General features: G+C 46.2%; 1 long non-coding RNA gene across 1 annotated transcript; it reads left to right on the forward strand.

Moving 5' to 3' along the window:
• Positions 1 to 5,328: 5,328 nt before the first annotated feature.
• On the forward strand, positions 5,329 to 24,464 carry LOC116654289. The gene is made up of 2 exons (XR_004309419.1): positions 5,329 to 5,517; positions 21,623 to 24,464. It is a non-coding gene; the product is annotated as an uncharacterized LOC116654289 (long non-coding RNA).
• The last annotated feature ends 1,264 nt before the right edge of the window (positions 24,465 to 25,728 follow it).

Consider the following 25,728-nt stretch of genomic DNA (forward strand, 5'->3'; position numbering starts at 1 on the left):
ATTAGACAGTCTCTAAATCACAGCAATTATTTTCAATGAGAATAAAATGAAGATAAAGCTGAAAATAGCATTGCACTTTAGAAAGAATGATTACAGGGCCTAAAACCTGAGCAGCTATATGTATTTTAGCAATATATAAACTGCACGCTAAGCAAAGCCAGCATTTGTCATCGTTGCAGCTGAGACCTAAAACAATTACCCACGGCATGCACATTTTGAAAGTCCCCATTTGAAGCAATTAGTGGGTGGGTGCTTCCCCCAGCACACGGCACCAAATACGGCCTTTTAGTGCTCACTGAGCAGAAGCACAGCTTCTGCTTTCTGCGCTCTTCTGTACACCCCCATCTAAAGCCCACTATGTTACTGACGTGCCAGCTCCAATTAGGGAAACCCAGCCCACCTGCAAGTGTGCCAGTGTACCTGGATGGCTGTTTCCTTCTCCCTCTTCCTCCCTCTTTTTAATATGAGAAAGTTACTGCCAAGTGATTAGCATTTGCAGTACGAAAATGGTTGGGTTAAACAATTCAAGTCTTAATTCTGTTCTAAAACACACAACCGTTTGCAGAGCTCAATGTGAATTACAAGCACTAATTGCGTGACAGTGTGCGTGTGATTGCAGATAAGGAATATTAAAGCCATTTCACTAATAGGTAAACGAAAGTAGTTAAAAGTAATACAGTTTCCCTCGTGTGGAATATCTGTTATGAGGGTGGGTTGAGAACTCATCATTTCTGAGTGTCTGTCACTATGTCCAATGTAAGAGAGAAGGGCTCCAAGAAACTGCAGTCTGTGGTTATTAATTTCTGTACTGTGAGGACTTGGGATACTGCTTCAAAATAACATCTGTTAAAATACACAAGCTAATAGATACATCTGCATTCACAAGGAATAATGCAGCTCTACATTCGGATTTCCACATGCAAATCTTGAATTAGTCTTCTAACAAGTTCATTATGTGCACGATGTCTAATTTGCACATGCTGTTTTGGCAACTGTCTGTACAATTTTCCACACGCAGGGCTGCATGCCTGCCCTTTGGAGACTGAAGCTCTTTAGCAACCCTTCACAGCAAACTCTCCATTTTTCTTCCACTGAATTAGGGCTGATCTGAGACCGGTTAGTTCTTTTTTATGATTATTTAAAGGGAACCAACAGAGAATATTACAAATGACATCCTTAAAAATGTGTTGAGTATGATTGACTTTGAAATCACTTTAGTCTTCCAGCTCTTAAAGAGGTTTATTCTGATTAACTGACCTGAATGTTAACAGAACTGGAATTTTAATTTGTATTCAGACTGTAAGAATATCATCCACTCAGATGAGACAGTGTTGTTTAATTAGGTCTAGTAGTTAACGCAGAAGAAAGTAAATGTACTGCTAGGGGTTTGGAAGGCTGCGACGGGCTCCTGGGATTTGAGGGAGTTTGGAGAAGCTTAAAAATAAGAAGTCAGTAGTTTTTAGGAATTAGAAATGAGCACTTAGAAGGTATCGGGAAGGTTCTGCACACTCTGCAGTCAGCATCTTTTACCTTCGTGCTTCTCATTACTGTGATGACCTTGGACAGATTTTGAATTTTGAAATCCAGTAAATAAAGTAAATCATCTGTGTGGAAGGTCCCGTTGTTGTGATTCCCAAGAAAGCCCTCAGGTGCTGTGATAAATGATATCTACAGGATACTCTGTGTTTCACTAATGACCTCTGGCAATGACCGGCAATCAGTACACATGGATGGCGGCCATTGGCAGTAGTAGAAGGATACTCTCTTCACAATTACAGCCCGAATCTTCCTGATAGTTGATAGAATAACTTCGTCACCTTCCTTCAGATGACCAGGCCCACATGGTTTAATACGTTGTTAAGACTTTGCTTCTGCTTTTTAGTTATTTATTTATTTATTGGTGGTGGTATTTTGGGATATTTGTTTTAATTGAAAGAAGCATTGCAAATGGGAGGCTGACATATTCTTGATGAAATGACAAGGCAAGCAGAGAGCCATACAGAGCTGACAACACGAGACAGAAAAAGGGAACTATTCTTTAAAGTTGTAAATGTGAAAATTGATTCAAGAACACTAACTGTTTTCATTTTTTATTACCATGTATTTTAAGGACTCCCATGTTCTTACAAACTGGAGTTTACGTGCCGATATGAAAATATAATTAACACTTAAACTGCCACTTTATGTCATGTGGAGAGGATTTTTTCTGCTTTCAAATGTGAGCAATTTGTGAAGAAGCACAATGGCAACAAGACACCCGAGCATCTTCCATTGGGGTGTGCTGCAGGAGTCACTGCCATGGGTGAGTGACCATATCTGTCCATGCAGTCAGCCCTGCCTGCACACAAGGATACAGCACTGGGCTGGCTGGTGGGGCTGAGGCCACGGCTGCCAGAGAAGGGGTTTGCTGTGAGCCTGCAGCACATTGTCTGCAGAGAGGTTTTAAGCAGCACCAGGACAGGGAGCTCTGGGAATGCAGCCGATGAGCGGCTGTAAGCAGGACAGCATTTCTGTGAGCTTAGTTTGCATGAATTTCTCAGCACAGTGGGAAGATGTGGTACTCCGTGGTGCATCCTGTGTTATCCACCGGACTTCTGTGCTGTAACAGAAGACTATTTGGAGATGGCCATATTTCCAAACTCCGTGTTTAGTTTTATTCCCTGTGTGCATGCATGTTCCCTGCGGTTTGTGTTAATGGCTGGCTCATATGAAAGTCTGTGCTGCAGAAGATATTTACCAGTGCAAAGACCCTTTCTCAAACTACCTGAAGTAAATGGAAAGACTCCCTGTAGCAAAGCAGCGTACACACACACATACAGAAAACCAGCTCCAAACACAGCTGTCACTGTTATTACAGCAATTTTGAGCTGTTCAGCTAGCTGAAGTCACAAGCGAGATGGATTTCTATAAAACACATAGCAAACACCCAGCACAGCCATACCCGAGTTCTCCACACAGGGCAGGGTCTCAGCACAACATGTTATTTGTTGCAATGTGAATTTTCCAAAGCCAACATGACAATGTCTCCTTAGGAGGTAGGAAGGTCTAGAAAAGATGTTCTTTGTGCTGCTGGGAACAGTAACTGAAGGATCACTGAATATGGATTTCATTGTCATTACATTCTAACATCACAGGCTTCGTTATCAAAATCTATAAACAGTGTTAAAACTAATGACGTGGTGGGGCTTTGTAAACTCAATCTTGTGTGCTTGTACCATAGGGTCATTTTTTACCTTGAGGTAAGTTGGGCCATGGCACAGACTCTCCAGCATAGTTAGAGATCTCTTTCTCTAAAATGATCTTAAGGCTGCACTACACAAAGAAGGCAGAAGTAGCTGGTGTCATCACACATAGGTTGTACAGAGCAGGGAGAGGAGGTGCAAAGCTTCCTTCCATTCATCTCTTTGCCTTCCTTATCGGAAGTGTGGTGGTTTGGCCTCAGGAAGGTGCCACGCTAATCCTATTCAAACACACTACTAACATGAGCTGGTTTCATTGGAACTGTGTTAGTGTCCTTCAGAAGGAAGTGGGAGGTGATGGCAGGCGGCTCATTGCCAGAATTCATTATTTCAGGTGTTTTTTTTTCCCTATATAAATAGTAAATCATTTTGTTTTGTTTTGTTTTGTTTTTTTGTACATCTTTTTGGAACTCTGCCTCAGACTTTATTGAGATAAAATTAAAAACCTGAACTGAAATGATATTTCCCCCATTGTTTTGAGGGAAATTCAGGATTCTTATTCTTGCTTGGAAATGAAGCACGTGACAGCAGTGCTAAGCCCTGCGTGTTAACATCTGTATGAGACTGCTTCACTGATGGGGGATGAGTGAAAGGGATGGGAATGTCAGAGGATCCCAGGACTGAATGTGGCTGCAGTTGAGCTGAGCTGCTCAGGGTAGCAGTGACAGCAGGGGCTGCTGCCTGGTGCAAACGCTGCATCCCCAGAGCTTGGAGTGAGAGGTTCTGTGCTCCTGGGCTGCCACTGCAGGGCTGTGAGCAGCTCCCTCCAGAACAAGCCCAGACTGGAGAGAATCATTTAAGACATCATCAGCAATCTCCTCATGAAGTAATCAGCTAAAGGAATAAGACTGGGCAGATGAAAACCTAGGAAGGTAATAGAAGCTGGGAGAATGGAAGTTGGTGCCTGAAACAATTAAGAGTTCAGAGGTGAGTCAAAGAAAAAACAACTGCTTTTTATTAAAAATTCATTTCAATTTCATGGGGAGGCTACAGAAGTAATTCCAGCACAGGCTGACTTCAGAGAAATGCCTCCCAGATAGCAGAGTGCAGAATAGCTAAACAGTACCGAGAAGACACCAGACAGAATTATCATCATCAGAGCAAACTTCTCCTGGCCAGACGTGCCCAGCTGAGGAGCACTGGAGGATTTAAGTGAGGTGTCCTTGGTGCGGGGAAATTTACAGGCTCTTCTTGCAAAAAACTCCTCTCACCCAACTCTCCAAAATCATATCAAGTCTAATATCTCCGGAACCAATGATGCACCAGGTTTGCAGCATTACATCACCAGCACCCGGCTTCATTGGCTGCTCCTATCCTGAGGACAAGACATTCCTCCTTGTACCTTTCCAAAGCTGCTGCTTCTCAGGAATTAACTCTTCGAGGGGTGTCACCTAGGGACAGCCTGAATTCTTGACTGAGAAACACGCACTTATTTGATATAAGGGGTTTTCAAACTCCAAAGGAACAGCCACGTCTCCTCGGATTATTCTTCGACCTTTGCTGTAGAAAATGAATTGTATATTTGCTTTGCTTCGGGAAAAAAATAATAAAGCTGTCAGTGCCGTTGTAAAAAGCAGAGTAGTCCACATCAGGAATACTCTGCAGCCTGACTCGATCAGGAAACTTCTTAGGGAAGGAGAAGGGCTGCTGCAGCGTAACAAAGCATTCCTCTCACTGCTTAATTGGATTCATCGGTGGCGCTGAAAAAAAAGCCGCTGCAGATGCAGGTTAGCTCTGCCTTGCTGCATTTGTATTGCGCTGCTTCAGCTCCCCTCCGAAAATAGCTGATGGGTTTAGATTGCGGTGCAGGAAGAAGAGTGGGGTTCATCCCTGTGTGTACGTCATTTGTGTCGGTGTGTTCTTTCCCCTTTCCAAATTTCCAGCGTGCCTGGTGTGACAAATCAGTTTCATAAGATTACTGCCCCAAATCAGCTGACGAAAGCCATTGCATTCTAAGTAATTCGGTTATGTAACTTTTTGTGAGGGGGGGAAAAAAAAAAGAAACCCCGCACAGAAAGATGCAGGGAAGTTTCTGGAAGATCATTTCTTGCCTAACTTTTTTTTTTTTCCTTTTTTTTTTTTTTTTTTCCTGAAGAAATGTTGTTCCAGGGAGTGTCTGACTAGTTCTGCAGCTTGGCAAAAAAGCCAGACGTTACCTCATAGCTGCGGCCAGACAGCCCATTTCTATGCCAGGCAACCACTGCAGAAGCACACAGCACAGGGCCCTGCTTGATTAGCACTTCTGCTGTTTCGAGAGTCCTGGAGTGTTTTGTTCAAGGTGGGCTGCTGAGTGGGGACTCGGTGTGCTTTTTTTTGTGCAAAGGAGCGTGCAGGCAGGGGGGGTGCAGGGGGGAGAGGAGGGGGGAAGGGAGGCAAAGGGACACAATAGGGGAAGTCTGCATTCATGTTCTGCGCTCAGGTTATCTGCGGGAAGCAGGATCCGTTTGATGTGACCTGGTCCAAATAAATAAATAAATAGCAGCCACCGAGTGCTCAGTCCTAAAGGTCAGAGCGAGAGAGGTGGGGAAACAAAGAGCCGTGATGACAGAGCAGGTCAGACTGAATTAAAGGTCTGATTGTCTCCCTTGTGCCTCATCAAACAGCTTTCTTTAAAGCAAGAGGGATCTTTTCTTCCCGTGAAAAAAATTACCAATTCATCAGTGAGCTGGAAGGTGACGAGTGTTTGTAAACATTACAGTCAATATAATTTTCTCGCTGTCTCTGTCATTGTCGATTTACCTCAATTAACTGTGTCATTTATCCAGCAAAACTGCTCCTGTATGTCGGATACCATTAAGTGCCAGGGTCCCTCCATAGGGAGACCTGCCCAACATTACTCTGAACCTTACCCTGCCACATGGCCCAGAAAAGCTGGTCTCACTGAACGTATGGGTTTGAATAATCTTTAGTAGCCAATTGTTCAGATGAGAAAATTTACAGATAAAGGTGTAAAATTCATTCATCTCAGTCGCATACAAAATCAATGGGAGGATCAAACCTTTAACAGCTACTGACTGAGCTGGTATCTGACCCCCGAGGCAAGGCACGCATCCATGGGAGGAATGGATCAGACCTCACTGAGGTCAACTTGTGAGACTCCTTCCAAACCTTTTAGAAATCTTTTGGGCTTACCAAGAAAATCAGCATCCCAGATTTTTAGGAACTTCAGCAATACTGTGTGTCAGTTTGGAAGAGTGAGAGGGACTACAATGTTATGCTAATAGACTCAGGGCAAAAGTGGAATCCATCTGACTCAGTACTGACCGAATCCAACTGCTGTGTTATAAGGCCCAGCAAGATGTGTCAACACCGGGGTCTGGGAAACCACAGTGGGAGTATTTCCAAGATCTGGAGGAGGAGATGTGCCTCAGATGTTCCCAACTTCATTCCCATGGGACTGAGACTAGTAATTCCAGGTACAGCACCAGGTCCTTCTGCTCTGGATGTCACCAAGTTCTCCTGGAGGGCTGCACTCTGGAGGTACCACATCCAAAGCTTCTGGCTCTTGGGTCTGAGATGCATTTGTCGCAGCCTGACAGGTTCAGTTGTGGTACAGTCTGCAAAACCAGCACCACCCATAGCTAGGAGACTGCAGCAGCCGTGGGACAGTGCATAGCAAGTGGGCACTCTGCCTCTGGAGTTCTTAAGGATTTCCAAGGGCTGTAGTTTACTGGCTCTGAGACCACTGCTTGGCTTTAAACCATTTGGCTGCTTGGTTGGATGTATCTAACATGAGAGTGGTATTTGTGGGAATGTGTGTCTGTGTCAGCAACACCCACAGTGTTTGCAGAGCTTTCCTATGGCGCGCAATCCAGCTGATTCCCCGGGTGCCAGGGAGCAACGTGGAGTGTGTTGGAGAATCCGGTTGCAGGGCTGCAAGATGAAAAGAGGGAAATTGCTCTTCTCTTCCCATTTGTCTGGTCCTCTTTTGCTAGGTGCTGTGAACTGGCCATAACTCTGCACATCCTCCCTAGCTCTTCTTCAGATCACTAATAGAAACATATTTGGAATTCCATTTTATAGTCACTAAATCATTTCAGGACCAAATTTCCTTTTTAGCATATTTATGTTTAGTATTGAGTGAACTTCCTCAAAGTTTGGCCTGGTGCTTAATGACACACTATTAACCCTTGGCACATGGGAGTGACTCCTAACCACTCCGGTTGCCTGCAGGGACCTGGTTGAGCACAAGAACCTCCCAGGGTGCCACTCACTCTCCCACTGCAGCAGAAGTACACGCTGAGAAAGCACAGATGGAGGAATGTAAGGCATTGCAGGTCTGGGTACACAGTGCACACCTCAAGGACAGTCTCACTTCCAAGCACGGTGTTCATCTCTCACTGCTGTGTGTAACCAGCCTACACCACAACTGGCAGAACGATGGCTTCTTTCAGTGGGAGTGGGAAAGGCTCGTTAAATATATTTATGGGATACAGTAGAAGAGACATTAAAAAGTAGAAATCCCTGACTTTAACCAGATCCTCCCTCCCAGACAAATTAGAAGCAGTTGGAGAACTGGAGACTTGCCGGAAGATGGACAGAAATAAGAAGCAGCCCTGCTTACCCCAACCAGGAATGGCAAAGCCATCAGTCCCAGATGAGGTTGGGAAGGGGCTGGGCTGTATGTGCAGGGCAATGGAAGGAGGGGATGCTTATTGCTGCATCTCAGTGTGGATGCTAGAAGTTGAGCTGTATGTGTAGGCACTGCCCATTGGGAAATAGGTAAGGATGCAACTGCACTTTCCTTAGAAGATAACAGAGATATTAACATTAAAGAGTAGAGATTGTTTAGATTGTTTGGGGAGGGAGAGAAGGGAATGAGAGAAGAGAGAGCTATTTGAGAAGAAAAAGGATTTATTAGCCTTTGAGAGTGGGGATCTGAGAGAGGCTGGAATGGGCCTGCTATGTCATTATGGGCTGCACTTGGAGATGTTTCAGAGAGTAAACTAGTAATAGAAATATTTTATAGGCCACCTGACCAGAAAGAACAACTGGACTGTGAAATGACTGTGCAAATAAAATAGGCCTGTTAAGGGGAGAGAGTGGTAGGAATTGAAGATTTTAACTACCCAGGCATAGGCTGGAATACATTAAGGGAAGGGAAGTAAAGCTGGAGTTATGTTTGCAGATCAGACGCAGGCCTGCTTACTAATTCAGTCTGAGCATCCACTGCATGGCTGGGGCATTGCAGAGGGACTGCACAAGGACAGGCACAATGGGGAGAGCCCTGGGGAGGCAGCTTTGACAGGCTCCAAGGGAAGGGATTTTAAGACTGGATTGAAGCAAAATAAAAAGAAAGGGGAAAAAAAAAAAAAAAAAAGGAATGGTGGGTTAAGTCTGAGCTTGAATTTCAAATATTTGGGATTTATTGGGCTCAGAGTTCCACAGAAGCAATTGGTGGTGTGTCTGCAACTGTCAAATCATGACCCACTAATTAACTGAATCGCACGGTGGCCCAGCTTTACCCCAGTTAAGCTCTGGCTGCCATCGCTCAGGGCTGGGGAAAGAGGGGCTATGATGAAATGCTGGCCCCACTGTCACAAGTGGTAAAATTCAGACTTGATTTAACGAGGCCAAGACTTCATGCCTGATGCTCCTGCTCACATTAAGCAGGATGGTGAGGAGGAGAAATGGAAGTATAAAGCTGGATGCAGGAGCTAGAGGAGCTCTGGTAGGAAGAAGGGCTGTGGTTCCATTGCCTGTAACGTACATGTCTTAAAGAGTGGAAGAACCATCACTAGAGGTAACAATTTTGCACCATTAGGAGTGAAGCTTGAAGTTGTTAATGTCTGCTTCTCTGCAAGCACAACCAAGAGAAGGGTTTGTTCACCAGAAATGGCTTGGGTGGCCACGTTCCAAGTTCTTGGCCCTTATCTCCTGGTGATATAACCACTTCTCAGCAGGTCTGGAGCCAGGTGAGGCAGGGGCTGGTGCCTACCAGCAGTGTAAATGCTGCTGAAGGGTCGTGCTCCTTGTTAAGGAAGCCTGAATTAACTCTGCAGGGACAGGGATGCATCCAGAGCTTCGGCACAAGGATGTGTAACCTGCTTGTGCCTTGAAGTACTGAACTACTCTGAAAATGTATGGATTTTATTAGTATCATTGTTTGGAGACTCCTGCCTTGCTGTTTCTTTCTGACTGAATCAAAAGTGCTATACCCAGTTGTGTATGAACAGGACTGTGATTTTATTCATTTCAGTGGGAGTAATATGGATGGATTCTGGGCAGGGTTCTGTATGTCTGCATTTATACAATGGATAAGGAATAGCTAATTTTGAAATATACCTGTCATGAGTCATTTGTTGTTTCCTTATAAGCCATATACTTGATTTCATCTCATATTTCCTATCTGATACAAGTGAACAAACAAAAAAGGATAAACAGCACAGTAGGTATATATAAGAGGTTTTAGAAACTTGCACGTGGCTCTAAAATAGCTGCAGATAGGACACACAAAAGGATGCGAATTCTACTACAAGTGTAGAGCTACCATTAAAAAAAATACAGCCTTCTCATTCTGTTCCTTCGGAATGTAAGAGACACGTATTTAAAGTATGTGGGTTTGGGGGAAGCAGAGGGAAGAGGTTGTGAAGAGTGAAAAAGAAACCCCAACGCCCTGACACCAATAGGTGCCAATGAATCACAGCTGTTAGTCACCATTGCTGCCTGTGTGAATCAATAGGAGACTGACTATTAAAGATTCAGCCTTTGTATAAAGTCTTACCTGGTAACCAGCCAGTCTGCATTGTGTGAATGCCTCGTGGAAGGCTCAGGCTGAGACCTCCAAAGAGAGACAGGTCTGCATGCAATCATTTAGCAGAAGAAGCAAAAGCTGAATTTTAAGAGTCTTTAAAGGAATAATAATAATAATAATCTGGCATTACTATAATTTCAGTTTCTAATTGAATGAAAATGAGCATTCCAGTAAAATTAGTTGGAGCACAAAGGCTACCAGGGAGGAAGGCGATTATATTTGTGTTGCGAATACTTGCTTAGCGAAGTGAAGCACTGTGTGGCAGGTGTCCAAACAGAGAAGGCTGCAGGCTGTGAGTGACTTGGGGTGCAGCACATTGGGCAGAAGTGGACCCTGTGCTGCATGCTGGGCAGGAGGAGCCCCCATTCCTGAGCCCCCACGCAGCTCTGGGCAGCAGCAGCCGCCAGCCCAAAAGCTGCAGTTTGCAAGCTATGTGGGATCAAATTGGTGCACAGCTCTGGATTTTGCTGGCATCCAGAGCCAAGGGCGCATCAAGGTTGCAATTACTGTTTGGAAAATGTTGAAACAAATACTGAGGTCCTTTCTTGCAGGCAGAAGTTGCCCTCCATCTTCCTCCCCTCTGAAAATTTTCCAGATTCAAACAGATTTTGCTTCAGGTGGTATTTTTGGAGGTGAGGAGATGCGCATTTGTTCATAAAAAGTCTAATTGTTCGAAAAGCACAAATGTGATCTGTGACAACTGAATCTGAGACATAAATCCACTTTTCCACCTTCTTTGGTGGAAGTGTTCATCCATTCCCTATGCCGGATGCTCATTAAAAGAATCCCCTTGCAGACCGCTGGGGTGTAAGAAAGAGATGTTTTAAATCCCATTGAACTCCAAACACCACAGAGGTGATGGATATCTCCAGTTTGGTTCAGCTGGAGAGGCTGTGAACCTGGTCACACTGCTCAGATCTCAGGACTCCAAGCAGCAGGTGATCTCCCACCTCCTAAAATTGAGATGTTTAAGCATCAACGACGTCTCCAGAGGCTGCTGATGTGTGCTCAGAGAGGCAGCCTGGAGCTGGGGTCCAGCACTGCTGCTCATGCTACAACCAATGCAGGGTGGGCTCTGGACTCCAACCCCTCCACCCCTCCCATCCCCATGCTGCCCTCCTGCAGCCTAGCAGGGGCTGCATTTGTTCTGCAGAGCCTGACACCGAGCTGATGCTCAGGGTCATTAAACAATAGCAGCAAAACGTTGGATAAGGTTCTTTAAGGTGTGGAGAGGGCTGAAGGCCTGGAGAGGGGCCACTGAATTTGACTAAATAAACCTAGCAGAATAGGAAGGTTTTCAGCAATTATTGGCTCATTTTTTTCCCCCAGGCTTTCTAACCCATCACTTTAACTTATTGGCTTAAGCCACTCCTTTCGCCCACATCAGATTTTGCCTTGGGCCATTCTGCTGCTCCTGACAGCTGTCTAGGGCAAAAGGAAATCACCCCACCACAAATGTTTTCTCATAACTTCATAACAAGGGGATCTGAAGAAGTCAAAACCTTGGAGGTTCAAACCCGGCTTTAAAAAGTGAGATAAAATTAGGACCTGAAAACCAAACGTTGCCCTCTGCCACCCGGGCTGTATATCCTGTTGGGCTGCCACGCACGCAAATTAACAGCAATTAGTAGCAATTTGAAAATGTTTACCTGAACTGCTAAAGTCATTGTGGTAATGAGATGCCAAATCACAGCCGCTCTGTGCTGCTGTTTGTAGCTGGCTGGACAGGATGGGACGCACCGGTGCCTGCTGGGGTCTGCAGCCAGCAGTGCTCCAGTATGCGTCACGGCTGTGCTCCGTGTGTGCAGGGTTTGCTGTACACCCAAAATCCACTGATTAAAGGGTGTCTGTGAGGGAGTGACACCAAAGAGACTGGGAACAGACATGCTTATGGGCATTGCAGCTCCGTGGTGCTCAGCGCCATTAAACGCTGGTGGGCCCTACAACAGGTGGGTTAGGCAATGACTAGAAAATCCCAGAAGCCCACACCATCTTCCCAAGCAGACAAGCTAGCAAACAAATGATGAGAAAAGAAAAGCAAATTAATGAGCAGCCAGCACACAGGGACTTTTATTTCCTCTGCAAATGGGTGCATGGGAGTCTTGGGACTGCTTCAGGAAAGTCAGGGATCCTTTAAACTTCAAAAGGTTGAAGGATCTGCCTGAATCAAAACGAGCTGCCTTCTAATTCCTTTCTGTTTTATTTGCACCTCTCCTTCTTTTGGATCTCTAGAAAAGACAGACCCTTATTCTTCCACACCTCTGTTTGTTTCCACGGAGAGGAGCAGCGGGGAGGTTGGTGTGCGTAGTGACCAGCTGCCAGGCTGAGCTGGTAAGAGATGGAGCAACGTGCCCAAGGTCACAGAGAATTCTCTGACTCTGGATTCTCAATACAGTGTCTGCTCCTGCATGAGCCCTCTTTGAAGCATTTATTTCACTTCTGCTGTGGCTGCTTTTATATGACAGCCTTCCCTTTTTCCTACAATTACAAGCACTCAGCCCAACGCCTGATTTAGAGGAAAGCTGGTGTGCTTTTCCAAGAACCAGCTCTGTCTGCACACTGCAGATCTGGGCCTTGCTGTCTTCCTCGTTCTTTCTCCAGACTTGTGTTGGGAAATGCTGAGGGGATGTTCCCATGGCTCTGAGACACACTGCCCGGTTCTGGTTTCAGTCTCCAGCTGTGATGTGTGGCTGCGAGATCAGCTGCACACATTGACATACATGATCTCCCCTTCCTTGCTGTGTGTTCACACTCTCACATCTCACTGGAAGTGAAGTGGAGGCTCCTGGTGCTGCTCCAAGGTGCGTCCAAGAGGGACAGGAACAAAACTGCAAAGCCACAGCTACCAGCTATTAAAAAGCATAATCAAAAATGTAATTACTTCTGAAAATAGTAGTGTCACTGGCTAGACATGCAAATCCCATCGCAAGTCAAGTCAGAAATTCAGGTTTCCAGGAGCATTCAGGATGGTGGAGCGAGGGGATGGGATCCCAGTAAGATGGGCAGTGGGTGCCGCACTGTGAGATCACCTTCCAGTCCACCCTCGTTCCCAGCAGGCTGTCTGTCCATCTGCAGGCTGTCTGTCCATCTGCAGGCTGTCTGTCCGTCTGCCTTCCTCCCATCACACGCTTCTCGGGCGGTCGCAGTCACTGACTCTGACTTGCATTGCCCACAAGGCGCGCTGGGTTGGAGCACGTTCCCTCCCTTGTTACAGTTGATAAATGCAGCCCTATTAAAATACCATCTCATCCTCACACTAGATTGCAGTCTAAGATAATATGTGTTTTTCCTATATCGTTTATACAAGAAAGATTATGTTAAATGCCAGACCCAGTAAATATTTCAAGATCCACTGCATTGCTGAGAACAGTTTCTCCCCGGGCATATGTTTCAGAGCCAAAGAAAACACTTTTAAAATTTCCTTCCTGTTTAATTTTTTTCAAAGGGCATTTTCCCTATATCTCGTACTGAAATAACAAGTTGTCATGTTCCATGATCTTAGTGCAGTTGCAGATGTAACTCAGCAGGGAATCTGCCCAAGTTTACATTGAAAATCATAAGACCCCGCTTCTGATCTTTTTTTATCAGCTTCAATCTTTCGGTGGTGTAAGACTTCCAGCTTTTACCTCATTGTAATCAGGATGAGAATTGCTCCTAATTATAACACTTAACTCCTCTGTCGTGCTTTATGCTTTCCAAGCTCTCTATATCCATCAATTAATGAATCCCCAAAGCAGTATTATGTTCCCACAGAAAAAAAAAATGGGAAACCAGAGTGTGAGGCTGAGGGCAGAGTGCTGATGGGCAGAGCTGGCAGAGCAGCACATGGCATGCAGTGTGATGGGGGGGAACCAGCAGTGCCAGGAGGTGCCACTGAGCTCCTCTGGGTTCATGGCTGGGTGATGAGTTAGAAAAACTGCTTGAACAATTGCTTCCACCAGAAAGGGGTCAGAGCAATGGCCTGGCACCATGGGTACAACCTTGGAGCAATGAGACCCTCCTGAAGGTGTGTGTATACAGGGATGGACATGTAGGTGAGGTCGTGCATCTGAAACGAGAATGAACCCAGTTCCAATCCCAGTGGCTTTTTGCGGTTTGCAGCCCAGTCTCTCTGAAGTCCTCCTGGTTTACCTGTGTGGGGACACGTCCCACTCCAGTGGGTCATTGTGCACTGTGCTGCCAGGGCTGTGGAACAAAAGCTGTGCCCACACAGAGGAATGAACCCAGAACAAAATAAGCTTCATTCCAGAATAAAGTGCAGGTGAGAATTTTACTTGCCTCATGTACGGTGGATTAATTACTGCAGTACATCCGTTCTGGGAAGGTATTCCCCTGTCAGTAAGCCCAGGGAGGGTAGAGGTGAAATGTGAGCTTGTGAGGGATTAGAGGGGGGTGTTTAAAAGTTCAGCTGCATTTCTCATAAAGGAATTGAAGCTTTTGGAGGTTTCCCCATCACTTCTGGTGGAGGTCAGGTCGCTTTTATAAGACACAGAATGAGAAGGACTGAGATGCAGATTTTTTTCTTCCTAAGTTGGTTGGTTGGAGAGGGAAAAATGGAACTGACTTGAAGAGGAAAAGCAGGTTACGTGGATTTTAGATAATGGGATTTTGGAAGGTGTGAGTCATTAGGAGAGAAGAAGGGGAAAAATAATTTTCACTAGTCGCTATGCATAATGCAGAACAGTTGTTCCTCTGTTTATTTCTGTTTTCCAGCACTGAAACTGTTGGCATGCTCCATTGTGAGATGGGGATTGTGCAAACTCCAAAGAGAAAAGCAAACAGGCACCAATACAATAGCAGCTGCTTCCAACTGTAGCACCTGACGCTAAGATGTCAAACAGATCTAAGAAGGAGGGACCATTAAATGAAACGTATTCTTTTAGCTTTCACTTCCTGAAGGGTTGTTGGGTGGTTTTGTTTCTGTTCTTCTGAATGTTGTTGTGTTTTTTAATACCTGGAACTCTTGCATGGACTGGAAGGAACAGGCAGAGATCTGGGGGTGTCCCATTTCTCCTCTTGTGTTGCAGAGTTTGAAAATTGAAAAATACTTCACTAAAATAGAGACAGTGTGAGATGCAATGGTTTATTCTTAGTACATTTAAAGTTTTGGTTCAATATTCATTTTTCTTAAGAAAAATAGAAGCTCCAACACAAGCAGCACCTGCTGTGCTTGTGCCCCTCCTGGCTGTTCTCTCCTGCCCATGTGGGCTTTTGTCCCTTTCCCCATTTTTTAACTTTCTAAACCTACACACACACTGATTATTGTCATATTGTTCATAGTTTTGCCTACGCTGCCATCAGCCCTTTCAAGGAAGTGAACCTGGAGGCAGCCAGGTCTGCTCAAGTGGTGCTGTCTGCTGAAATCGCCTCTGGTCATGGCTGCTTTTCTCAGAAGAACCATTCTGAGTACATGAATCACTGCTTGCTCTGACCTGCCTGCTGCTCGTTGTTGTTGTTTGGAACGGATTCACAGAGCAGAGTCACGCAGCGATGTCACAGCACTCCCCTGGGCTGGCAGCTCCATCACACCATATAGTGCTGCTCCGGGCTCTGCTGGAGCCCACATCCCCAGCACTGCAGTGTGCAGACAGCTCTGAGCTGGGGGCTGCGAGCCCTCAGGCCGGGGCAGGCTGTGAGCTGGGCTCCCATAGCTCTGCCTGAGCATCATGAGTGCCAGCTTTCCTGGGGCAATGCCCTTCCTGAGTTATCGTGTCCTCTGTCTCTCTCCAGTTATTCTATAGACCAAGAGTCTCTGCATGGCAGTGATCCACAGCTTGATGGGCTGGAGATGGTTTGCTCAAGGACCCGAGGGCAACGTCAGTGCTGTGTGCTCTGCTCAGCCCTGACTGAAGCTCCCTTGGATGCTGGAGGCCCTTTCTCTGCAGGCGGTGGGGCACAGCACGGGGTCTGGGACCTCTGTGGAGCTGCACACCTCAGCAGTGCCCCATGCACGAGGCTTTGGTCCCCGTGTTTCTGTCTGTCCCCAGGCTAATGAGAGGGACAGGAGAGAAGCTCACATCCAAATGCAGATTCCAGTCTCACATGCAAAGAAAAGATGCTGTTAAGGAGATTTCTTGTGTATCCAGCCCCAGCCTTGAGCTCTCTCCATCCCAGTTCCTCTCCCCTACCACAGCCATGTATCTCTCACTCCAACTTTAATACCAACTATCTATTTTCCCCCAAAGTTTAGCTTGTCTACAGCAGAGGCTCGAGCTCGCCTCTGTGTGCAGAGCTGGGCCAGCAGAGCCATTCGGACGGGCTGAGGAAAGCCGGCCAAGCAGGTCAGAGAGCACAAAGCCTTCATATGCTTTGTGATTTGCTCTCATGGTTGGTGAAACAGGCAGTTCGGGGGAAAAAAAAATCTGTGTCTGTGTATGTGGAAATCTTTGTAGCTCCCGTCTAGACCTTCCCTGCTGTTCGGGGAATGAGGGAAACTGCAGCCGGAGCTGCGAGCCTGGGTGAAATCATAATAGTGCCATTGACATCAGGCTGTGCGCAGCCACAGCGCCTGTCGGGGGAAGCGGCTCATGCAGCCACTGCTGAGGGACCCCAGCCCACACCAATTGTGCTGCTTTCTCACTCAACAGCCAAAATACCCGTCAGGAGTCCCCCGAGCTCTCAGTAAACCCAGGAGAATTGTAGATCAGATGTTGTGTAAGTAAACAGCACGGTAGCACCCCATTTATACAGGAACGTGTGTGTGGTATGAAGAGAAAATCATATTGCTTCCGTAGTGCCATCAGTGCTCTGCAGTTCTGATGTGAGAAAATAGCAGGTGGCACCTTGGAGGCTGAAACACGTTGAGGTTGGCCAAAGTCAGCGCGTTGAGCCATATGCTGACCCAAATCGCCCAGAGTCTGTGGGTTTCGTGTCCCAGCTTTGTTGCTCTCAGGCCCTCCCTTGTGTTTGTCAGGCTGCCAGGACCTGATGTCTGGCATTCCCACCCCGTCTGCCACCCCGTCCCAGCGAGCTGCCTGCTGGAGCAGGAGCCTTCAGCTTCTTGTTTTGAAATCACTTTGGGCTTTGAACTTCTTTCTTGGGTGTTTTTTAAAATCTCAGCTAAAAAGAATAAAAAGGCTGGATCCAAAAAGTGTTGGCAACAAATGCAACATTTTTTCTCCTGTTTTCCTTTATTATTATTTTTTTTTAGGTTTTCTTCCCTTTTTTTTGTTGTTTTTTTTTGTTGTTTTTTTTTCTTTTCTGATTGGAGAGTGCTTTAAAACAAACTGGAGTCAGGCAGAACTGACATTACAGTGCTATTATCCTCCTTTTCCTTTATGTTCCTGGCAGCGAAGCATTGCATTTCCTGCATCCCAGCATCCCCAGAAGACATTTCCAGGGCCTCCTTTTCCTCAGAACTGCAGCCCCAGCTCCCCAGGTTGTTCCTGTATGGAGCAGATTCATGACATCAGCTCCACCGTCCTGTCTGTGTGGCTGCAGAAATAGCAAAGTGGTGACTCAAAATGAAAAGCGCTTTCCAGGCGGTTGTGTTGTATTTAGGATATTAACCACCACCCCTCGGAGGAGGCGGATGAGTGTGGAGGAGGATGAGGTTGTTGGGGAGATTTTGTGAGACACTTCTTTTGAGTGACAGCGTTCTGTGACAGTTCCCAAACTCAGTGCTTCTAACTGCCTCCTCAGTTTGCTTATCTGTTGGCAAATCTCCCCAGCCTGCTGCCTCTCCTCCCTGGGAAACAGAGACATTATAGAGGAACTACAGTGCAGTGCCATGATGGCACAGGGACGCGCAGTGACTGCACTCCAATTCGTTCTGGCCCTGCTGACCAGTGCTCTGACTGCATGTCTCCAATTATTTTCTGAGCTGCTGCTGCCTGGCTAACTGATGGGAAAGAAAGCCTTTATAAGTGCTACTGGCAGTAGTGGTGGGGGAGGATCTTATTATAAAGCCTTATGTGGCACGCTGGCCTACGCTATAACTGTGTGTTTCGATTGTGCTCCGCAAACTTTGCCCCTGCAGACTGATGGAAAATGGCTAGATGGAGCATGGATTCATTTTCTAAAGGAAATGAGGATATAAATTCATTTAAGGAATGACACGCCAATTTTTCTTGCTCCGTTTTCCTCTCATAATAAACAGTGCAGCTGCCAGGAATTTCTGTGAAAATAACACTTGCTTTCTTCTTTTTTTTTCTTTCTTTTTTTTTTTTTTTTTTTTTTTAATCCTGCTCCAATGTTATAAAATATCCAGAGCCACTTATTTCATATTTACAATCCCAGCTGAGGTAAACCTCACTAAACAAATGAGGATCGGTCCCCACTGACTGCTGACAATGATAGCGACATGGGCTGCAACATTACTTCACCAAAACCAGGAGAAAATATATAACCCATTTACTTAATGGACTGAGCTATAATGTCATCAGTTAAGTGAATCCTGTGAATAAAGAACAAGATGAAGTAATTGCTTCCAAAACATTTACGGAATGAAGTAGAGCTTCACAGTGACTGCTCTCCTGGGGTCCCATTGATAACCTCTTTTGAGCAAAGTTTGTTCTCCTGTGCTGCAGAGATCCTTTCCTGGATGTCTCGAGGTGTTCATTCACTCACTGGCATTGAAGGGGCAGCTGTGATCCAAACCGCTGTGACTGGGCTCGTGGGTTTCCTTGGCTCACCCATCACAGTGTGGCTTGATGACCTCTTCGCAGAGATTCTCTTTACTTCACGATTTCAGGGGAGCTGAGTTCATCTGGGGATTTTTCTGTTAAGGAACATCAACTGTGGTTTGAAATACCATTTGTTTCTCGTTCTCTGAAGAGTTGTTTTCCTGAATCTCTACAGCTCTTTATGGTAACCTGTGTCAGAGAATCAGAACATCAAGTTGGAGACATCTGGAGATCACCCAGTCCTGCTGTCCACTCAGGGCAGGGTTATGTTTGAAATCGGGTCAGGCCACCACCAATAATCAGTTTACCCTTGGCTGTCATTTTGTAGAGGTTTCTGCCTCTGTAGCCACACAACAGACAAATCTAGCATTTGGTACAATGAATGAGATGGGAAGTTTCAGCAAGGAGCTCATGGGACGAGTCAGCTGTGTGCAGGACAGCACAGTGCTTGGTGGCAGGGTGCTTGGCAAGGGGCCTATTCCGGATTGCCATCTCCCATCCTGTCCCCACTTCCCAGCTGCTGAAGGCTGTGGGACCCACATGGTTGTAAGGCTGTGCTGTGGGGTCAGAGACCTTGGGGTGGGGGGTGGGAATGGGGATTGTTCAGCAACCGTGCTTACAAAGTGAAATTAGCAACCCTTCCTCTGTCCTAACTCTCCTTCCTTAACCTTTGCGCAATGCCCCTGTCTGCCCTTCTCATGTAATTTTTATATTTCCCTCAGCAATATTATTTGCACAATGTGTTGTGTTTTCTTTTTCCCGCATGCTTATTTTTGCTGGATACTTCACGTTGGCTGAAATGCCGAGTTCTTTCCATCTAACTTAGAGGTTTCTGGTCTTACATCTGCTCTGGAAAATTTTAAGTGCTTAATTAACAAGCAACTACTGGAAAGAAAGAGAAAAAGGAAATAGATGATGATATCCTTTTTGTCTGACAGAGTGGAGAGCCATGCAGTACAGACTGCAGGCAAGGGGGCTCATCAGGAGATCTGGGTGCCATCTCAGCCCTGTGCTGGGTGCCACTTCCAGGCAGTGCCCGATCTCTCTGAGTCTCCTCACCCACCTCCTGCTATTGCGTCTCACTTCTCTTTCCCATTAACTTCTTTTCCTATCTGTTGAGGTGGTGAGCAGCTTAGGGCAGCCATCAGCCAGCCCTGTGAAGTTCCTAGCAGGGCACCTGCCCTGCGATGCCTTTATGCTCGGTGGGGAAGAGAGACCCCTCAGAATAGTTCTGATCTGAAGTGGGATAAATTTCAGATCCAAGGAAGCCCTTTTTTTCCTCCATTTGCTGCAGAGGGAACCTAAAACTACTGTGTGACCAACTTGGACAAAGAGAAGCTTGTGGGATCCTGCAGACTACAGCAAGCAGCTCAGTAACACCCAAGTACAACAAATTATAATGCTAGGAAAAGCCACTTCTGGGTTTCTTATACACAAAGACTCTCACTGCTGAGTATCACTCTCAAAGCGAGCGGAGCAGAAATGACTTGAGATCTTTTTTGTAACAGCAGTGATGGACTGTAAGCAAAATCCAGCACTGTTCTTCTGGGAACAAATAAACAGGCAGGGATCTCTGTTAGTGCAGTGCTTGTGGAAACTTAAAGGAAACCGAAGGCCTCACACTTTGTTTGCAAGGAAAAGGAGAAGAATGAAGGCACAGGGCTGGGTGTGGGGTTTGCCCTGTTGAGTTCTCTTCAATGGGAGTGAATACAGTGCACAGCTGTGCAGTGTGAGCTGCCTCACTATGGCCAGGATGGGTGGAAGAATTATTTGAAGGGGAAGGAACTGTGTGGCATTTAGCTGCCTGGCTTCTAAACAGAAAACCTGTGGGATTAAGATAGCAAAACGCTGAGCACCAGCAAAATGCCTAATTAAAACAAAATAAAAACCCAAAAGGAAAAGGAATTCTTACCCCCAAACCTTTCCATAGGGCAAAGAGTCTTGTGAAATGTGGTGTTTTAGGAGAAAACTGCAATAACAAAGGGAAATGGGAGTCATTAAGGGATTTTAAAAGCAGCCACGACTGGGTGGGACAGCAGGGCTGTTTGCTGGGCTGCTGGGATCACCTCTTTTCAGCTACCCCCATCACTTCACCTGTTTCTGTGCTGCCCTCTCTTCCCTGCTCAGTTCCCCCTTGTCTCTGCTCCTGTTACATCTCTTTCCATTAGATTACTTTGGATAGCTACACTTTTTCCTCCAACAGGCACATATTCCCGAAGATAACCTGTCATTTGCCATATAGTTGTGCTTTGTTTCCCTCCCTGCCCTGTGCTGGGTTATCTCTGGGACCTTTCTTTCTTTTCCTGCTGTCATATGTTCATGCAGTGCCTACCACCACAGAGCTCTGTTCTGCTGCCATGAACCCTACAAGCTCTCCAGTAGCAGAACTCAGCCAGCAAGTGGGTGACAGCAGCCAGCACCTCCACTGCTTGGGTAAAAGCAATACAGTTCCAATCAGTAATTTGTGAAGGCCTTTTCTCACAGACTGATTTCCTGCTACAAAATCAGGACTCAAGCAGTCATGCATTTGCAGCAGCCACCCCTTCAATGGGTAAATGTTTTTCACCCAACGGGGCGCTGAATCCATTCAGGTATTTGTGCAAGCAGCGTGTCGAGGTGTTGTTGTTATGGTAACTCTTATGCATTAGTCTTGATTCCACAGATAGTGCAATTCTGCATGCTGTGGCTTTAAAACATTCCGTGCTGTGCCCAGCGCTGTGTGGTACAACCTGCATGTCCACACCAAGGCAGGGCTGCCCGCTGCAGAGTGCACAGAATTCCAGGTGTTGAGGGAAAACCACCTCAGAAATATTCCTGTGGAAGAACAGTGGGAAGTTCACTTTTCCCTCAAGCGTTTCTCTGTAGCTATGAGACAGACACCTACTGTGCCTTTTTTTGTTTGTAAATTAATTCAGCCTTGGTTCTCAGGTAATCATGAGTCCAAATAAGCAAGACTGCATCATGCTAATAGCAATGATTATATAAGCTGTGATGCTCGTATGCAGGTACTTAAGGGAAGACCACCTTCATCCAAGTCTGTCGAGATCCAGAGATGGTACAGCCATGTCAGCCCTTCCTTTGCACATCCCAAAAAAGACTGAGCAAGAAGTGACCATCCTGGTGTATGGGATGAACTTGTCTAACACACAGCTCCATAGCGCTTTGTACTGCCCAGCGGCTGCCTCCAATCCCTGGGCCCTTCGCAGTCCATGCTTTCACCACTGCAGTGGCCCATAGGGACCTCCTCTCCTTGCCCCTTTCCAGGTTTAATCTGCTTTTTGCTTCTCTGGATGAGAAGCAGCTCAGGCCTTAGTGCAGCATTAAGGATGCACAGAACTGCTGAGGACTGTTGCTCCAGCATCCACTGTTGGCCTCAAAGCTCCAAAACATTCCCTGGACGTTGCTCAGGGGACTATAAATTTGCTTCTATCTCTCCAGACTTTGAAGGACAGACATTTTCTTTTACACAGACCTTCTCTGTTTTCATTTCCTTTACTTATCTGGAGCTGACACTTTAATGCAGTTGGAAGCAGCCAGGCACTAAAAACAAAGAGAAAACCGAGTCCTTGACTTCTTCTGAGACTTGCAGCCTGTGTTTAAGGAGAAAAAAGAATCCGACAAACATAGAAAGTGCTTTTACAGATTTGTCTTTTTGGCTTTTCTAAAACATCAAATAGAGCAAAGACTGGCGGGTTCTTCGATTTCATGAGATACTAAAAAATAAGAATAAAGATATTAAAGGAAAGAAGCCAGGAAACAAAAGAATCAGTACATGAAGTGTTCCTTCAGTTTCTTGGGAAAATGTACAGTGAGGCTCGAGACGGCCTGTCTGCATTGCAAACCTTCACTTTGGGCTTCTGAAAAGCATTTAACTAGATACTTGACCCTCTGTGCGGATAATGTGTCTCCAAAAAGGAGCGAGGGAAGGAAGGAAGAAAGGAAATGGTTTTGTTCCTATTACCTTCAAAGACCGCAGCATTTCTGCAGGGCTGCTGGGTGAGCTGGGGGAGGGCTCTGCCTCCTCCCTCCCCACTGCTGGGAGCTGTGCCCTGGCTCAGGGGGGCTGCGTTCCTTCCCAGCTGCTCAGTGCAGCTCATTGCAGCGGGCTGCTGCTGCAAAGCATTCCAAGGCTGAAATCAAGGCTTTTCTGCTTTACGTTCAAGTACTGCATAAGGCAAAAGTCAGTACCAGGGGAGAGTAGCAAGACAGCCAAACATCCAGAAGCACTCTGAGCTGGGTAGGGTAAATGACAGGACTTCCTATGGCTATTTACCCATCCTGGGCATCTCTGCATGGCTGTAGCTTGCTTGCTCTTCTCTGGCACAGAGTTGACTGTTGGGACACGGGGCTGTAAGGCCCAAGCACACAGGTGGTGACGGTGCTTTCAGCATAGGCAACAAGGTCAGGAATGAGGGCAATGAGCAGAGATGGGGCAGCTGCGGGGACCAACAGCAGCTTGAAAATATTCAGAAAGCAGATTGGGTGCTGGTTTGGCAAACAGTGCCCTCGTCATCCCAGCAGGACTCGCCATCCCTTCTCACATCAGTGAGGACCACAGACTGCAACACGCAGCCGATTGCTCAACCTCTCAGATAAGGACTTGAGATGTTTATTTCAAGCAGTGAGTTCTGAAGCTCTGATGCCCGGAAGAGGAAAACGAAGCAGGTCTTAAGCATGAAGAGTGGCTCACGTGGGCCCTTCTGTTGGCACCATGTGAGCCTGGCACAGGCATGCAACAGGCGCAGAGCCGCGGCCGAACGCGTCCCGACTGCCAGCTGGACTTCAACCAGACAGCCAAAGGTGAAATCTTATCTCCATGCCTGAGAGAAAACAGGAGGAGATGCAGATGGTCCCAATAAACCATTGCAGGAAACAAAGTGCGCTTGATAAGGAGCAAGGGAAAAGGAGGACGAGAATTCCTAATGTCAGTGATTGTGTTAAAGACTTTGACCATACCTTATGGGAAACTGCAAAGTTAAAATATAAATAAACTGACTTTAAAACCTCAATATTGCAACAGTGGTGGCTGAGTTGAATTTAAATTACCTTCTGCAATTCTTGGAATGTCTACTGCTCTAAGAAAGTGTGATGTTTTTTGTACCTCTTACATAACTCTCTTGGTCAATTTTCTGAAGCGGTAAATTGATTTTAGGCTTTAAGGCAAAAATCATCGGGCCTATAACTGGCTCCTTACCAAGAAGAAGCAGGGCCTGGGCATCAGGAAAGGCAGGGTGCTCCTCTCAAAGGCCTTTCCAGAGATCCGAGCCCTTTTCCTGAAAGTCCCTGAGGATGGAAGCAAGATTTGGCTGGGAGCATCTCAACAGGACCTGTCATTTCCTTCCATTTATCTGCTGTATGCAGTGCTGAGAGGGAATCATTCCCCAGCTCTAAATCACTGTAGGTCTTGTAGGACATAATGCCAGAGACGATGTGGTGCATCTGTGCTTTGCATTCTGAGAGACCTGTCGGCTAGAGGAAAAGGGGCTGCTCATAAGCAGTGCAAACCAGACAGACGCACACCCAAGGCCTAATTCGAAGGTTTTGCTTTGCCTTTACTATCTCTAAAGGAATGCATACTGCATCAGTTAGAGCACGGTCTAGCTTTGTGGCTCAGCATTTTGGGATAAGTCCTTGTAGACCTGCAACTTTCTTGTATCTATTAGAATTAATGCAGAAATAATATGCTTCTACTGAACACAGAATGATTTGATAAACCCTGGTATGTATCTTTGGTTGATTTCTTCTTTTCCTCCTGAGGTGGTATGTAAGACAAGTGAATGTAAGGGACACTCTTAGACAGACTGCTGATTCATTTCTGATTCATAAAAATAAACAGATAGCAAGACATATGTCTGAGCCAAACAGCATTTACTCTGTGGGAGCATGTAAATGTAATAACACTCTTTAACAGGGTTAAACAATATTAGCCCTCTGATTTGTCATTATTAGTGTCACTAATTCGAGTTTCATGAACATCACTGAAAATATATGGCACGCAAGAAACAACTACCATAATGTGAGCACATCCATCTGTCTTTCCAGAAGAAAAACAGGCTTGGCAGGGGCTGCAGTTCTGCAAGGATTTGAAACAACAACTTTTTATTCATTAAAATGTGGTTATGGTCTGAAAATGGACTGGGGGGAGAGGAGGAGGGAGGGAAAAAAATGATCTCTCGTTACAGACAGTGCTTAGCAATTCCAGTTTGTCTTCCATTGGCAATCTGCGCTGACAGATACTACGGCTTGTTACTGCCCCCACTGAAGCCAATGGAAAAGTTCCCTGTTGAATGCAGTGGGAGAGAGACCAGCCCCCAAATCTGGACTGCTGTCAACAGAGGGGAGCCAGTGGCAGTCTAAACAGAGCAAATGTGGTTTCTTTGATGCCCCGCGTGTCCTCAATACACTGCCAGCTTGTCTCTTCTAGACTAAGCAAACCCAATTCCTACCGCCTTTCCTTACAGATCCTGTTTTCCAAACCTCTCACCATTCCTGTTTACTCTTCTCTGGCTTCTTGCCAGTCAAACTGTGTCCATCTCAAATTCTGGTGCCAGAAGCTGAGCATCCTGCTGGAATTGTGCTGCTCTGGATGGAGGGTTGGGGGCAAAGACGATTAGCACAGGACAAGGAGCTGATGTTTAAACTCTCCATTATTGCAGAGATGGCCTTGCTGGAGGGTCTTAGGATAAAAACCAAGCAGAACTGGGGACTCACTGAAACACCTGACATAAAATTACACACAGTCCTAGTTATGTCCAACTCCTGGATTACACCAAGCCCCAGTTAGCCCTGGGGCTATTGCTTGGCTCAGATATTCACCTCTACATTCACCTCCAGCAGGGTTTCAGGAACAGCAGGAGCAGTTCCCTGCTCAGCCCCTTCTGAGTCCCTGCTTTCCCCAATGTCTGAGAGCGGGATGGGGGGAGGACCCGGGCATCATGTCCATGCCCTATCTGTCATCTACTGGCAGCTATTTATACTGCGCTGGGGATGAGCACAGGGCAGTGATAACACATTAGAAAGCCTCAGGAGCAGCGAACTGAAAACAGAAAGATCCTGTTGGGTTTTTAATGTGCCAGACTGTGCCTGGGGGGTGAGGGCTCCCTGCTGCCAC

This window comes from Coturnix japonica, chromosome 20 (genome assembly GCF_001577835.2).
Source record: "Coturnix japonica isolate 7356 chromosome 20, Coturnix japonica 2.1, whole genome shotgun sequence".
Classification (NCBI taxonomy): Eukaryota; Metazoa; Chordata; class Aves; order Galliformes; family Phasianidae; genus Coturnix; species Coturnix japonica.